Raw genomic sequence first — 18,526 nt, forward strand, 5'->3', positions numbered from 1 at the left:
CAGCTCGCATTTGCCTTCGCAAATTGAGCTACTCAAGAGAAGTTTCAGTGGTTTACAATGAAGGGGCCGGGTTGTTAAGACAGAATCAGATAGCTAACGTTTGGAGATTTTATGTGATCTTGAACATTCAAAAGAATCAAAATCAATCACATGTAATTTGTCGTGTAAGTAATGAGAAGCCCCACGATGGCAGATGGGGATCATTACTCCAAAACGCCCCGCTTAGATGTTGTAGATCAGCTGAAGTTGGCAAAAAAAATTCAGGTTTGCGGAGGCAGGAAGAGATTGAAGAGAAAATTTACATGTGTTCCTTGCCACCGTCCCTTCCCTTATCTCATCCCACTTCAGAAATCTGATACATGTGTCACATCCTTGCCCCACACACTTGCTAGTGAAGGATAGAGCCGTTCTAATAAGGAGGAACGCACCTAGACGAGGAGATTTTGAGCGATGCAAATAGTCTACCCGTCTGATTGCTATGTAGGGCACACAGATGTAAACAGGATCACCTCAGTGTAATATGTTGACACGACATTCACAGATGATTTCGGCGTAGAGATGGATCCCGACACCTCCCAGTCCTGAATATAACTGTGCGTCTTCTTTTAAGTAGCAAATCTAAGCGCGCAAGGCACTGATGCGACCCTGATTTATATAGAGAGTTTCCTTTTATTATCAAGGGAGTTGTTGTGCTATGTGAGTACACATGGGCGTTGTGCTCATTGGCTCTGCAGTACGAGCGCAGTTGAAAGAGCCTAAGAGCAAGTACAATAAGTTCTAGTCAGCTGGCTATAATTAAAGATTAAAATAGTATATTATTGCTTAGTTTGAGGAGAGAGAGGAGGAGAGAGAAGAAGAGTGAGCTCTTATGCAAGAGCCAGCTCTAGCACGTGCTCCTAGACACTTTGTGAGAGTGAAAGGTGGACCACACATTGATTAAGTACTACATTTTTATAGCTCACTATTTTATATGTTGACTCTAAGTTGGCTATAGATGACATGGCACTTGGCTTATAGCCAGCAGCTGGCTACACTATTGGAATTGCTCTAACTCTGATCTACCATGCATGCCTTTGAGTTAATTAGCAGTACCATCAATGACAGGTTGGCAACGATCAATGCCCCAATCTTAATGGCAATGTACTAGGTTCATCCAAGTGCTACGCAAGCCAACTGTCTCGAGTCTCGAGCATAAAACTAGTCATAGTGGGGAGTAATATATAGTAGTAGTATCATGCTCTATGTTACTACTACATCTGGGCATGGGCAGCCCGGCCGGACGACCCGGGCCGGGTCGGGTCGGGCTTGCACTTCGGGCCGGGCTCGGGCTCGGGCCTGACTTTTTACCCGCGGGCTTTTTTAAGCTCGGCCCGAAGCCCGGCCCGGCTCGAACTTTGCCCATGTGTAGTTACTACCTTCATAATGCATAGTAATTTAGATATAGTATCATGCATGGGTGTATTAATTAGCTTGTAGACTCATTCTATCTTGAAAAATGTGACGTTATGGTAACATAGCTAGTTCCATGAAATAGGCTTTCACCCCGCTATATTAATATAGCAACCACCAGATACAACGAAACAGCTGGGGCCGCATCACAACCAAGCCCAAACGAAAAGACAAAGAAAAGAAAACTAATGCCGACACCGGCAAATTGACGAAAACGAGGATGACTCCGCAACCGGTGCGCCCTCCGGAGAAGTACCACCACGCTCCTAGCACGCCGAGACGCCGCATACCAAGCAACACCTTCAACAAGGGAACGGCGACGATGTCGCTGCTGCCCGGACTAGGCCTAGGGTTTCCCCCGGTACGCGGAAGGGATTGGGGAGGAATACATCCGACGCCCTCCAGGAAGGAAGGCGGCACCCGCAGGCATCGCCGCGTCGGAGTCGGACATGCCGACATGGATTTCTCCCGACCACCAAACCCACCACCCTGAACGCTCCGACGTGCTCCACCAAACATGCCACCCACCAGCACACGCCACCACGGTCTTGTAGTCGCCCTCGCCGTCACACTGTGGTCACCGGAATAGGGCCTAGAGGAAGAGATGACATGGGCAGAGACGGGGGGTAGCGACACCCCAACCGAGCGGGAGGGAACTACCTCCACCGCCTTCGCGGTCGCTGACCGGACATGGCAAAGAGGGCAAACTAGGCCCGAACTGGCCTGGACGGGCCCAAACTGGTCCGTAAAGCCCTATTGCCAAGCTGCAGCAGGCCGGCCGAAGCGCCGCCGCCACCCATCCACCGCCGCCGCACCATCTCCACCGCCAGGGAGCTTCGCCGGTGCGCCGAAACGCAGGCAACTCGCCCAGCCCATCTGGCTGGGCCAGATCTGGGCCGAGCAGGCCTCGCCCGCGCCACCCGCCTTCGCTGCTCCGCTGCCAACTGGCTGCGCCGTCGTCCCTCCTCCCACCTGGCGCGCGGGTCTCATGCCGCCGCGCCGGACCGCCGCCAGCTGAGGTGCACCGCGCCGCCATGGAGCCCCCGCGCCCCCGCCGCGGCTAAAGTCAGCCCCGCAGCCGCCGGCATCGCGCGGGCAACGCCCGACGGCCCACGCCGGTGGCGACGGTCATGGGAAGGGAGAGGAGGAGGACTGGGGGGTGGCGGCGGCTAGGGTTCGCCCGTCGCCCGCGGGGGGACGAGCGAGCGAACGGGTTCGCTCTTTTCTCCACCACCGGTAACATAGCTAGTTACCACAACCATCTCTTTCTTCATTTAATATCATACAAATATCATCGATTTGCATAGTTGACAATTCATGTAGCTCTATGTTACTACCTTAGTTACTCCCACTATGAGTAATCTAAGAGCTTGTTGCATTTCCCTTGGCCGCAACACTAGCTAGACAGACAAAACCAGAAAATGGTGGACACTGGTTTTATTGTCTCTCGGGGACTAGGCACAACAACGACCAATGATGAGTAGAGTGGAAGCATGATTTTTTTATTGGCTTATTGGGCATATCGGCATGATTTTTGTTACTAACTAATTCAATGTTCGATCCGCAAACTTCCTAGTCCATAATAAGAGCATCTCCAGTCGCGTCCCTTAAAAAGCGTTCGGCACAAATGATTTAGGGCACGTTTGGGACCGCGCCAGATAAAAAAAGATCAAAAATCTGTACAAAAAAGAGGCCCTTCCTAGCCGCGTCCCTCAAACAGCGTCCGGATGCATGCATTTTAATAGAAGGGATCACCCCATGTGGGAAAAGTAGGTGAGAGAAAGTGTGGGGAAAGAGACTAGCATGTGGGGACTAGGGGCTGCATGCATGCGTCCGAACGCTATTTTTGTATCCGGCGCATAGAGTCTCTACCGGGGACGCCGGACACAAAATGAGGCGCTAAGAGCATCTCCAGTCGCGTCCCCCAAACCGTCCCCCAAACCGCGCCGGATCGAGCGTTTGGGGGACGTGTTTTGTTCGTGCCGCGTTTGAGGGACGTCGCTACCCAGCCGCGTCCCCAAAACGCCTCCCCCAAATGAATATTTGTGCACGAAAATAAAGGTTTTCATTCAATTTTGATAATATATTACAAAGTTTGAATGAAAACGGCTAGATTTCATCTAAACCTACACTACTGACCGCCCGGCGGTGCGTTCGACGGCCCCGCCCCGTCGCCGCCTCCCCTACGCCGCAGCTCCTCCTGCGCGCGCCTCCTCTCCTTGCTTTCGGCGCAGGCCAGACGGTGCCGCTCCCGCCGCGCGTCCTCTGCCGTCCCCTGCTGCGCCGCCTGGAGGGAGAGCTCGATGGCGCGATGAATCTGCGCCTCTTCGCGGGCACGGGCGTCGTCCTGGAGCTTCTTCTCCGACTCGAAGGACTCGACGAGGGCGCGTTGCTGATCGGCCGTCTCGTCCGGGTGCGGCCCGTCGTCGTCGGACCAGTCGAACTCGTCGTCGTCGTCGTCCTCCACCTCGGTCTCCTCCGCCTCGGCCTCCTCCTCCTCCATTGGCGCCTCCTCCTCCACATCTGTTGGCGCCTCCATCATCGCCGCCGCAAACGCGTCGGCCTCCGCCGCCAATTGGTCCGCCCGCCTCCCCCATAGCGCCGTCAGCGCCGCCTCCCGCTGCCGACGCTCCTCCGCCGTCACCTGCTGCTGGCGCTCGATCGACTCACGCCGCCGGCGCTTGATCGACTCACGCCGTTCACGGTACAGCGCCTGCCGCTCATCGCGCTGGCGCCAGCGCTCATTGATGTCTACGGGTGCTTCTATTCTTGTAGACAGTGTTGGGCCTCCAAGAGCAGAGGTTTGTAGAACAACAGCAAGTTTCCCTTAAGTGGATCACCCAAGGTTTATCGAACTCGGGGAGGAAGAGGTCAAAGATATCCCTCTCAAGCAACCACTGCAATCACGATACAAGAAGTCTCTTGTGTCCCCAACACACCTAATACACTTGTCGGATGTATAGGTGCACTAGTTCGGCGAAGAGATAGTGAAATACAAGTGGTATGAATGAATATGAGCAGTAGTAACGGCGTCAGAAAAGTGCTTGCTGGCGTGCAGTTGATGGTAGTAATATTGCAGGAAGTAAACATGCAGCAGAACAGTAAACAAGCGGTGTTTACAGTATTGAAAACAAGGCCTAGGGATTATACTTTCACTAGTGGACACTCTCAACATTGATCACATAACAGAATAAATAAATAGATGCTAGACTCTACACCCTCTTGTTGGATGATGAACACCACTAATTGTGTAGGATTACACGAACCCTCAATGCCGGAGTTAACAAGCTCCACAATATTCGATATTCATGTTTAAGTAATCTTAGAGTGCATGACAGATCAACATAACCAAACCAAGTACTAACATAGCATGCACACTGTCACCTTCACGCTACGAAAGGAGGCATAGATCACATCAATACCATCATAGCAATAGTTAACTTCATAATCTACAAGAGATCACAATCATAGCCTACGCCAAGTACTACACGATGCACACACTTGTCACCATTACACCGTGCGGGAGGAATAAACTACTTTAATAACATCACTAGAGTAGCACGCAGATATATTGTGATACAAAACACATTGCAATCATAAAGGGATATAAATAAGCACTTCACTATGCCATTCATAACGAGTGAATAAGTATTACGTGAAATATAGCCTAAGAGACCCACACGGTGCACACACTTGTCACCTTTACACACGTGGGACAAGGAGTCTCCAGGAGATCACATAAGTAAAATCCACTTGACTAGCATAATGACATCTAGATTACAAGCATCATCATATGAATCTCAATCATGTAAGGCAGCTCATGAGATTATTGTATTGAAGTACATAGGAGAGAGATTAACCACATAGCTACCGGTACAGCCCTTAGCCTCGATGGAGAACTACTCCCTCCTCATGGGAGACAAGCAGCGGTGATGAAGATGGCGGTGGTGTCGATGGAGAAGCCTTCCGGGGCACTTCCCCATCCCGGCGGCGTGCCGGAACGGAGACTCCTGTCCCCGGATCTTGGCTTCGCGATGGCGGCGGCTCTGGAAGGTTTCTCGTACCGTGGCTTTTCCGTATCGTGTTTTAGGTCAGGGACCTATATATAGGCGAAGAGGCGGTGTCAGAAGGTCAACGAGGCGACGACACAACAGGGGGGCGCGGCCAAGGCCTGGGTCGCGCCACCCTGGCGTCTGGTAGCCCAGTGGCCCCCCTCTGGCCTCTCTCGGGTGTTCTGGAAGCTTCGCGTGATCCTAAGATGCTGGGCGTTGATTTCGTCCGATTCCGAGAATATTTCCTTACTAGGATTTCTGAAACCAAAAACAGCAGAAAACAACAACTGGCCCTTCGGCATCTCGTCAATAGGTTAGTTCCGAAAAACGCATAAATATGACATAAAATATGCATAAAACATGTAGATATCATCAATAATGTGGCATGGAACATAAGAAATTATCGATACGTCGGAGACGTATCAGCATCCCCAAGCTTAGTTCCTGCTCGTCCCGAGCAGTTAAACGATAACAAAGATAATTTCTGGAGTGACATGCCATCATAACCTTGATCATACTATTGTAAGCATATGTAATGAATGCAGCGATCAAAACAATGGTAATGACATGAGTAAACAAATGAATCATAAAGCAAAGACTTTTCATGAATAGTACTTTCAAGACAAGCATCAATAAGTCTTGCATAAGAGTTAACTCATAAAGCAATAACTTCTTAGTAAAAGGCATTGAAGCAACACAAAGGATGATTAAGTTTCAGCAATTGCTTTCAACTTGTAACATGTATATCTCATGGATAGTTGTCAACATAAAGCAATATAACAAGTGCAATAGGTAAACATGTAAGAATCAATGCACACAGTTGACACAAGTGTTTGCTTCTAAGATAGAAAGAAGTGGGTAAACCGACTCAACATAAAGTAAAAGAATGGCCCTTCGCAGAGGGAGCGAGGATTAAATCATGTGCTAGAGCTTTTTAAGTTTTGAAATCATATAGAGAGTATAAAAGTAAAATTTTGAGAGGTGTTTGTTGTTGTCAACGAATGGTAGTGGGCACTCTAACTACCTCATCAACCAGACTTTCAAGAGCGGCTCCCATGAAGGACGTTATCTCTACCAGCAAGGTAGATCATCCCTCTTCTCTTTTGTTTACATATGTATTTTAGTTTAGTTTTTATTTTTTTATTTTTTTAGATGACACTCCTCCCAACCTTTGCTTTCTCAAGCCATGCCTAACCGAATCCTCGGGTGCCTTCCAACAATCTCATACCATGGAGGAGTGTCTATTTGCAAAATTAAGTTGCTTACTGATGAATCAGAGCAAAACATGTGAAGAGAATTATTAATGCAAGTTAATTAATTGGGGCTGGGAACCCCATTGTCAGCTCTTTTTGCAAAATTATTGGATAAGCAGATGAAGCCACTAGTCCATTGTGAAAGTCTGTCAAAAGTAAATGACAAGATCGAAAGATAAAACACCACATACTTCCCCATGAGCTATAAAACATTGACACAAATAAGAGATAATAGCTTTTGAATTGTTTAAAGGTAGCACATGAAGTATTTGCTTGGAATGACAGAGAAATACCATGTAGTAGGTAGGTATGGTGGACACAAATGGCATAGTGTTTAGCTCAAGGATTTGGATGCACGAGAAGAATTCCTCTCAATACAAGGCTAGGCTAGCAAGGTTGTTTGAAGCAAGCTCAAGTATAAAACGGTGCAGCAAGACTCACATATGAACATATTGTAAGCATTATAAGACTTTACATCGTCTTCCTTGTTGTTCAAACACCTTAACCAGAAAATATCTAGACTCTAGAGAACAATCATGCAAACCAAATTTTAACAAGCTCTATGTAGTTCTTCATTAATAGGTGCAAAGTACATGATGCAAGAGCTTAAACATGATCTATATGAGCACAACAATTACCAAGTATCAAATTATTCAAGACATTATAGCATCTACCACATGCAGCATTTTCTGTTTCCAACCATATAACAATTAACGAAGCAGTTTCAACCTTCACCATGAAAATTAAAAGCTAAGAACACATGTGTTCATATGAACCAGCGGAGCGTGTCTCTCTCCCACACAAGCATTTATTCAAACAAAAACAGAAACAAAAACAAACAGACGCTCCAAGTAAAGTACATAAAATGTGACCGAATAAAAATATAGTTTCAAGAGAAGGAACCTGATAATTTTGTCGATGAAGAAGGGGATGCCTTGGGCATCCCCAAGCTTAGACGCTTGAGTCTTCTTGAAATATGCAGGGATGAACCACCGGGGCATCCCCAAGCTTAGACTTTTCGCTCTTCTTGATCGTAGTATATCATCCTCCTCTCTTGACCCTTGAAAACTACCTCCACACCAAACTCAAAACAACTCATTAGAGGGTTAGTGCATAATCAAAAACTCACATGTTCAGAGGTGACACAATCATTCTTAACACTTCTGGACATTTCCCAAAGCTACTGGAAGTTAATGGAACAAAGAAATCCATCCCACATAGCAAAAGAGGCAATGCGAAATAAAAGGCAGAATCTGTCAAAACAGAATAGTCCGTAAAGACGAATTTTCCAGGGGCACTTAACTTGCTCAGATGAAAATGCTCAAATTGAATGAAAGTTGCGTACATATCTAAGGATCACGCACGTAAATTGGCAGATTTTTCGGAGTTACCTACAGAGAACCCTGCCCAAATTCGTGACAGACAGAAATCTATTTCTGCGCAGTAATCTAAATCTAGTATCAACATTACTATCAAAGACTTCACTTGGCACAACAATACAATAAAATAAGATAAGGAGAGGTTGCTACAGTAGTAACAACTTCCAAGACTCAAATATAAAACAAAGGTACTGTAGCAAAATAAACACATGGGTTATCTCCCAAGAAGTTCTTTCTTTATAGCCATTAAGATGGGCTCAGGAATTTTAATGATGCACTCGCAAGAAATAAGAATTGAAGCAAAAGAGAGCATCAAGAAGCAAATTCAAAACACATTTAAGTCTAACATGCTTCCTATGCATAGGAATCTTGTAAATAAACAAGTTCATGAAGAGCAAAGTAACAAGCATAGAAAGATAAAACCAGTGTAACTTCAAAAATTTCAGCATATAGAGAGGTGTTTTAGTAACATGAAAATTTTTACAACCATATTTTCCTCTCTCATAATAACTTTCAGAGGCATCATGAACAAACTCAACAATATAAGTATCACATAAAGCATTCTTATTCTCATGCATAAAAGTATCATTACTCTCCACATAAGCATAATCAATTTTATTAGTTGTAGTGGAAGCAAATTCAACAAAGTAGCTATCATTATTATTTTCATCAAGTGTAGGAGGCATATTGTAATCATAATTAAACTTATCCTCCATAGTAGGCGGCACCAAAAGACCACTATCATTATAATCATCATATATGGGATGCATATCATAATCAACATAAACTTTCTCCTCAATACCCGAAGGGCTAAAGAGATCATTTTCATCAAAACCGATCTCCCCAAGCTTATATTCTTCCATAGCATTAGCAACAATGGTGTTCAAAGCAATCATACTAATAACATTCCCATTAGCATGCATAAGTTCCATGGGTTTTTTAATTTTCTCTTCAAACACATCATGTCCTAATTCAAGATAAAGTTCATAAAGATCTTTCATTTTGTTGTTGTCTTCCATTAAGCCTTACTAGTGTAAAACAAGAGACAAAAAGATGCAATTGCAGGATCTAAAGGAAATAGCTTCAAGCGCACACACAACAGCAACAGAAAAGTACTTAGTTACCTGGGACCGGAGTGTGAGTGCCTTTTACCTTTCCTCCCCGGCAACGGCGCCAGAAAAGTGCTTGATGTCTACGGGTGCTTCTATTCTTGTAGACAGTGTTGGGCCTCCAAGAGCAGAGGTTTGTAGAACAGCAGCAAGTTTCCCTTAAGTGGATCACCCAAGGTTTATCGAACTCGGGGAGGAAGAGGTCAAAGATATCCCTCTCAAGCAACCCTGCAATCACGATACAAGAAGTCTCTTGTGTCCCCAACACACCTAATACACTTGTCAGATGTATAGGTTTACTAGTTCGGCGAAGAGATAGTGAAATACAAGTGGTATGAATGAATATGAGCAGTAGTAACGGCGCCAGAAAAGTGCTTGCTGGCGTGCAGTTGATGGTAGTAATATTGCAGGAAGTAAACATGCAGCAGAACAGTAAACAAGCGGTGTTTGCAGTATTGGAAACAAGGCCTAGGGATTATACTTTCACTAGTGGACACTCTCAACATTGATCACATAACAGAATAAATAAATAGATGCTAGACTCTAAACCCTCTTGTTGGATGATGAACACCACTAATTGTGTAGGATTACACGAACCCTCAATGCCGGAGTTAACAAGCTCCACAATATTCGATATTCATGTTTAAGTAACCTTAGAGTGCATGACAGATCAACATAACCAAACCAAGTACTAACATAGCATGCACACTATCACCTTCACGCTACGAAAGGAGGCATAGATCACATCAATACCATCATAGCAATAGTTAACTTCATAATCTACAAGAGATCACAATCATAGCCTACGCCAAGTACTACACGATGCACACACTCGTCACCATTACACCGTGCGGGAGGAATAAACTACTTTAATAACATCACTAGAGTAGCACGCAGATATATTGTGATACAAAACACATTGCAATCATAAAGGGATATAAATAAGCACTTCACTATGCCATTCATAACGGTGAATAAGTATTCAGTGAAATATAGCCTAAGAGACCCACACGGTGCACACACTCGTCACCTTTACACACGTGGGACAAGGAGTCTCGGGAGATCACATAAGTAAAATTCACTTGACTAGCATAATGACATCTAGATTACAAGCATCATCATATGAATCTCAATCATGTAAGGCAGCTCATGAGATTATTGTATTGAAGTACATAGGAGAGAGATTAACCACATAGCTACCGGTACAGCCCTTAGCCTCGATGGAGAACTACTACCTCCTCATGGGAGACAGCAGCGGTGATGAAGATGGCGGTGGTGTCGATGGAGAAGCCTTCCGGGGGCACTTCCCCGTCCCGGCGGCGTGCCGGAACAAAGACTCCTGTCCCCCGGATCTTGGCTTCGTGATGGCGGCGGCTCCGGAAGGTTTCTCGTACCGTGGCTTTTTCGTATCGTGTTTTAGGTCGGGGACCTTTATATAGGCGAAGAGGCGGTGTCGGAAGGTCAACGAGGCGACGACACAACGGGGAGCGCGGCCAAGGCTCGGGCCGCACCACCCCGGCGTCCGGTGGCCCGGTGGCCCCCTCCGGCCTCTCTCGGGTGTTCGGAAGCTTCGCGTGATCCTAAGATGTCTGGGCGTTGATTTCGTCCGATTCCGAGAATATTTCCTTACTAGGATTTCCGAAACAAAAAACAGCAGAAAACAACGAATCGGCCCTTCGGCATCTCGTCAATAGGTTAGTTCCGGAAAACGCATAAATATGACATAAAGTATGCATAAAACATGTAGATATCATCAATAATGTGGCATGGAACATAAGAAATTATCGATACGTCGGAGACGTATCACTCATCAGCCCACCGCTGCTCCATCTCCTCCCGGTACCGGCGCCGTCGCGCCTCTTGTCCCGTCGAGGCGTCGAACGCCGCAACGGTGTCGCACTGCTGCTCCTGCCACGCTGCTGCAATCGCGTCCTCCTCAGCTGTGGAGGCAGGGGCGTAGAACGCCGCTAGATCCGCCGCGTGCTGCGCCTAACGCCGCTGGCGGGCCTCCTCCTCGAGTGCCTCCTCGAGTGCCTCACGCCGCTGGCGGGCTGGAAGTGGAGGAGACGGTGGTGGAGGGAAGTGGCCATCGCCGGGGCGGTTCGCCATTGCCACTGGTGGTGGAGGAGACGGCTGTGGAGCGACGGGGGCTGTGTTTGTTGCCAGCGGGGTGTGGTGGCTACCATTGATGAGCCGGGAGACCTTTTATAGACGCCGACGTCGGGAAGAAAGCGCGGGAACAGACGAGAAGAGGCGGGAAGATCGCGCGGGAACGGGCGGTGGCGTGCGAACGCCGGCGACGCGTGGAGGCTGCGCAGCACCGACGAGACGTCTCGTCTGCCCCTCCGTCGCCATTAAGGCAAAGATGCCGCCGTGTGTCACTGCGCGCGAATAACTTCCGTCGCGAGGTAGGCGACGGTTAGGTTAAAATCAACTGTGCCGCTGAAGGGTCGGCCCCGCCACTCCCCGCCTCGCTTTTCGTTGTGTCCGGCGTGCCCGGTGCGTCCCCTGTGGGACGGGGACGGACTCGGGGCGCCGGACACCGTAGCGGAGCGCGCCGGATAAAAATGGGCTTTGGGGGACGCGACTGGATCGCTTTTTTTGTCCGGCGCGCCCCAAATCCCTTTGGGGGACGCTTTGGGGGACGCGACTGGAGATGCTCTAATTAGCTTTGGGGGACGCGACTGGACAGTTTTTTTCCCCATTTCTTATCCGCGGTCCCCCAAACCTTATTTGGGCGACGCGACTGGAGATGCTCTAATGTCCAATTTCCTGTGTTCAGTTCAGTCGGGGGTTGCTTTGGCGAAGATCAGCAGGGCCAGCTTGTACTAAAGGCTCTTTAATTCACGTTGATCAACGACCTGATAGGGATTACATGCTGTCAGCTGGGGCGGCGATCGACGAGATCGCCGGCCGCGTCCGCGCCGTCCTCATCGAGATGATTGCTCTTGACAAGCCGCTGGGACGAGCTAGGACGACGACGACGGCCTGCAGAAGGTAGAGAAAACGGGCAATAATCGCACGAAAAAAGGCAGCGGGAGACGCGCAGCTGCATGGAGCACGTGCCGGCGCTTCGGCGAGGCAGCTTTCGACGGACCACGGCGAGATCGAGCAGTAGTGCCCGCCCGGCGCCCACTTCTCGGCACCGACCACTACGGCCACTGACGCCTTTTTCCTCGGAAGAAGGCAAGAACGGTAAAGGCCACAATGTTCCGAGGTCTGCACACGCTATCCATCGATCGATCGAGCGACCATTGGGCACGTAAGTTCTGCGCTGCATGTACAGGCTCAGGTGTACACATATAACGCAGGGACGGCACCATGCTGGGTTAGCTACCGTACCATGGAATATTTGGAAGCGTGCAACGAACGGATGTTCCAATGCGACGGTACGATCTTCGTGTTCGATGGCAACGCAGTTCACTCTCTAATGCGCACAAACAGTTCATACACTTTCATAAATTGGATCGAACGAAGCACTGATTGGAATCGTGATTAGTTGGTTGAAGGAATTTACAACATCTTCGGTTGTAAAGTTTTGGGTGGTCTAGGTCTAGGTGGCTGGGATAACGTGCGCTTCTTTTTAGCGGCTCAAAGACGACATGCATTCATCACTTGCTCCAAAGTCCAAACATCCACTCGACAACTACACCATTGTTTGATTACATCATATCGGTCTTGGAGAGATCTCATCATGCAGCTTGATAGTTTTGGAATAGGTGGCATGAACCGATGAATTTTTTTTCCGCAAAAATTGTTGCCAATACTTATTGCCGGTTTAATCATTCTCCGCCATCACGTCTAGTGAAACACTCTCCGTGTCTAGGAGGAACTAGACACTTTTTTGATATAGTAGAAGCGGGACTTGGCGTGACAATTTCGAAATTCATCCCTGATAGGAATCGAACTCCGGTCGTTGGGGTGCGCCACTGCGACCCCAACCACTAGGCTAAGCCCACGTTGTCGATCAAATGCTTCTAATGGAGCACTATAGATGTCAACCTCGTTTTCCTCCAGCATATTCACGTATAAGGTAAGAACCGGGTCGATGAAAGCATGGGAGAGTGCTTAGAAAACCAAACAAACTAAGTGTTTCAACCTAATTGACAAAACAAAACTTTGGAAAATCAGAGGAATTTTCGCATACTAATTATTAGGCAGTCGTCGAGCACATGCGCCACGATGTCGTTGTTAATGGTCTGCAAAGGGGTGGAGTCAGTTGGTGACGATGGCGCAACACGATGCCACGCTTACACCTTTCGCTTCGTCTTCGGTCCCACGTCACATCTTGATTTTGTCCGCTGCCATGGTGGCGGCACCGACGAAGGAAGCGCCGAATCTCACATTGCTGACGTGGCCACATAAGAGGCAGCGGATGCAACACACTTGCCATGCTGCTTGCGCTTCATCGTCATGGCGGCGGTAGCGGCCGACTGCATTTTGTTCCGGTAGAGATGCGGCCGTGGCGGGCGGGGAGGAGGGAGGGGGGAGGAGGAGGATTGGGTCCACATTAATGACCTATGAAGGGACAGAGAGGTCTATGGCGATGCTCGCCCGGCGTGGAGCGAAAGGACAACGTTGGGGGTGAGGCGAGGAGATCAACGGTGGGCGGCAAAAGGGGCGCTCAAATAATGTCCCTCCCACCAAACAATACGCGTGGTTGCGGTGTACAAATTTCCCTATAGGTAATTTCTTGTGATGGTGTAGACAAATGTATTCAAAATTTTGGAGAAACGGAGAGGTAGATACCAAGAAAAATACTATTGGACTTCACAAAATATTTAACAAAAAATTTTAAGCTCGTGATGAAAATATTATGACATTCTCTATAAATAAGTTAATATAGGAGAGAATTCAGAAGTGGAGAGATCCAATGGTCGATCCGCATGCCTCATGGTAGTTCCTAGAATCTATACCTAATAATAAAGGAGCTAAGGTTTCTGCCAGAATTTTCGTCCAATATTTATTTGGACCATTTTACCCTCCCACCAAATCACATAATACTGCACAATTGCCACCTACGTACCGGTTCGGTTGTTTTGTTATTGCCATCGACCAACGAAGACTTGCACAGCAGAGAGGACGAACGGCCCGTTTCCCTGTCCCAATCCCATCTCATCTCAATCGGCCCAATTCACCACCACGAGATGCACGAACCGATCGGTTCTGAAGCGACGGTTGCTTTCCTTCTGTCTAGGGTCTTCTAATATTCTTCCTGTTAGTCCCACCTCGGATTCTTATAGAAAACTCCACCGGTTTAAATAGACGCATATTGGTTGCAATATCAGCAACGTGTCTTCAAAATAAATAGATGGATGGGGAAATTATCTGGACGGCAAGGGATGCGAGAAAACAGGTTGGACATGGAGAAATTAATTGGATGGCGGTGTTGGGACGGGGAGAGAGCCCGGTGGGAAACGGGAGGAGGCGGGGAAACACGACTAGGCGAAGAAGAGACGCTCCCGGCGGCGACATGAGGCAGGTCAGAGATGTCCGTCCGGGACGGCCGACGTTGGGGTTGAGGAGCTCGAGCGGAGAGAGGAGAGGGTTGGCAGAAGGATGGATCGAGTTGAGACTTGAGACTTGAGAGGGAGGCGTCAGGCGAGCAGAGACATGCGGCTCTCCTGGCGGCGGTCGCGGCGGGGATCGACAAAAGACTCGTGGGGATAGGAGCGACTTAGGGCAGGGGCTCTTGAGCGATGGCCTTGGGCCTTTCTAAGTTTGCCAGTATATGGTAATAATGTTTTCATGTTATGGCGGCCTAACGATACGCGGCGTGCCAGCCTCTTCCCAACGATCTAGCTATCAGACCCAGAGATGCACTCGGTGTACAACTCCGGCCGTGACACGCTGCACTCACATAGCAACAACCGGTGTTCTCTTTTTCTTTGTGCTGATCAAGCCCTGGATGTGCATTATGTACTGCATACCTTTCAGTTTGAAACTGTCTAGGGTGGACTTTAGAAAGAGATGCACCGGATGATGGAGAAATATGATCTCTTCCCTGACATGGTGGTTTTTAAATTTTATTAATTATTATGCTTACGGATGCATCATTCAACCGTGGATTTGGCCATCGATCGATGACTCAATTTGGTTATGTGATAGCAAAATGCATGTCAATCATGTAATGCATGCCATTTGGATTCAATATTCCAGTTCACGTACTGATTTATAAACATATAAAATGTTGTCTATTTTGCAGTATTACAAGTTAGTGCAACAAGGGGATTGCATCTAATCTTACAAGGTATAGTTATGTTCGTCTTCAATAGAAGAAACGTGACTGCCATCAATGATGATGACAGAGAGGAAAATTATCGACACTCATGGTTTCCTACAACATTTCAATATTTTCTTCCGATGCAACGCACGGGCTCTATTCCTAGTAAGATCTCATTTCATTCGGTCGGGTTGCTAATTTTCTCATATCTCATCTCTTCATCGCGCATCAGAAATCTGATACGTGTGTCACATCCTTGCCCCACACACTTGCTAGTGAAGGATAGAGGCATAGAGCCACCCTAAGGAGGGACGCACCTTAACGAGGCGATCCTGAGCTTTGCAAATGGTCTACTCCTCTGATTGCAAGGTAGGGCACACAGATGGAAAGACAAACACCTCCATGTCATTTGTTGACACGACACTCGCGGATGATATCAGCGTAGAGATGGATCCCGACACCTCCCAATCCTGAAGATAATTGTATCTTGTTTTAACAAGCAAATCACACATGTTTATAGTCAAGGGCTATGCAAGGCGCCGATGCGTCCCTGATTTATATAGAGAGTTTCCTTTTATTATCACGCGACTTGACTGCTATGTGAGTACACATGGGCGTTGTGCTCATTGACTCTGCAGTACGAGCGCAACTGAAAGAGCCTAACTCTGATCTACCATGCATGCGTTTGAGTTAATTATAGAAGTACCATCAATGAAAGATTGGGAAGGATCAATGCCCCAATCTTAATGGCAATGTACCATGTTCATCCTAGGGAAACACCAAACGGAACCCGGGTCCTCCCGAGGATGAAAACACATCCATATAAAGACCACCACGTGTCTAACATCACATGTATTTTAATTAAGTATCAGACATTAGCTAACCTTGTATTGCCGTATTCCATAAGTTCAGAAATTAATGCTGGCAGACAAGCTGACACCTGACATGCCCCATTAACTTCAGGGGACAACCTGCCCAGCAAAAGTTGATGTTTGATCAAATTGATGCCTCTAATTCAGATCTTATCTAACAATAATTTGGTCATGAACAGTAAGGACTATTTTTTGGTAAGCAAATATTTTTTTCTTAAGTATGAACATAATAATGCATTTTTCATGCATGTGCTTCATCTTATTGATGCTTCTAGTTTAAACTTATCAAACAATAAGATGGAATAGTAAGAATATTTTCTTGTTAAGGATTTTTATTTTTTAGACCATATGATTAGAACAATACAATTTTCAGGCTTTAGTTAACATCGATTAGAACAAGTGTTTAGTGTCAGGTGGAACCCACTAGTCATGAGTAGTAGTACTAGCTATCACACCCGGTTTAAATATCACCATTTAATGCCCAGCCATTAAATTTGATGAGGGGGAGTACTCTCTAATCAAATTGGCGACCTAGGGATTCGGGGAGTACATAATTTGTTAAACTAGTCACTCACTTTAATTTTCCTAACCACTTTTGTTTAGGCATGTAAAAGTTATGTACGCCTATGTTCGATGCCAAAAAATGGCTCATTTTCTAATTATAAAATTAACTCAATTAATTTTTAAGAACGTGTAAACATGGCTCATTTTCAGAAAATATAATTTAATGTACAAATCGAATTTGTTCCCAGCAGAGTAATCAGCATATTATTTCTTAAGAATTCCTCGAAGAAAAAAATCTGAAATTCCTTGAGTTTTATACTGATTCATGTAACCGCAGCACGGGGGAAGTGGATGCATGCAACGAGAAATTAATGCATCATTAACATGTAATCTCACTGCCCCCAGTTAATGTAGCAATCAGGTTGTTCAGCAACGCAGGCAAAGGTGTCAGTGCATTAAACATCTCCTATTAATTGCCGTTTGTATTTTGCACGTATAGAATTTGTAACTCTTTCGTATTAAGTGAACGCTATATTAAATTCAGATCTCAAAGAGTGAATCATTGGTCTCGATGTCATCCTCGCGCGTCCCCATGTTCCAAACGTCCGGGTCGGTTCATCCTAGTGCTACTCAAGCCAATTGCTCTCGACTCTCGAGCATATATTTTTTTCGAAATGGGGAAATATCACCTAGCTTCTGCATCCAAGGAATGCACACCGCTTTTTTATTAGATTATTCACAACACCTTACAAGAAGCAATACAAAAGATCACACTCGAAGCCACCTCGCTAAACCTACAGAGGGATGAAGGGGGTGACAATACACCAACTCACATCACAAACCAAATGCCTTCTCAGGCCGCCCAATAGCAGATGAGAAGCACATCCAGTCAAGCAAACTCTCAGTGCACGCCAACGCACACGCCACAGAAGATACTACCGTCGTCTTCCTCGACTCCATCTTCAAGAGGGATCGTCGCATTGACCTTGCCAGGCCTGCCATCGACGCCGCCACAACGCCAAACGACACCACCATCCTGCGCGCGTCCATCACACTGCGTCCGTCTCCGAGACACCACTACACCATGCCGCGGAGACCCGACGATGCAGACACAGCAAAGAACACCGTTCCACCTCAGCACCACCACCATCCATTGTCTGCTCAAAAAATGATGCCCCCAACATGTAGAACGGCGCTGCACGCCGCCATCGTCCGATCCGGGAGACCCGGGTTTAGGGTTTCCCCTGGAGCAGCCCAGGCGAAGAACGCAGGTTGCAGAGACAATGCCTTCAACAAGGTAACGACGAACATGCGCCGCCATCATCCGTCATGACCAATGTCAGGGCCGGCTTTCACCAATAGCTATGCCTCACCATCGGGAGCTAGACGATGGATCGCGAGATCCACCAAAGCTAGCCACACAACTAGCCGATCCCCTCCGGCGAAAGAGAAGACCACCGCTGCCATGCCTAGAGTAGAAACTCCAGGCGCCCTCGTGAAGCGGAAGGGACACAAACGAGGACCGCACGCCGCTGCCCGCAGGAGCCCGCTCATCCCCTCCGCCCGAGCCCCATGGGGATCGGGTCATATTGAATGGAGCCGCCGCTGCATCTTGCGGCCACCGGATCCGCTGTGACCGCCGTCCCTTCGATGCACCGACGCCATGAGAAGAGATGACAAGCGCC

Source organism: Lolium rigidum, chromosome 3 (genome assembly GCF_022539505.1).
Source record: "Lolium rigidum isolate FL_2022 chromosome 3, APGP_CSIRO_Lrig_0.1, whole genome shotgun sequence".
Taxonomy (NCBI): domain Eukaryota; kingdom Viridiplantae; phylum Streptophyta; class Magnoliopsida; order Poales; family Poaceae; genus Lolium; species Lolium rigidum.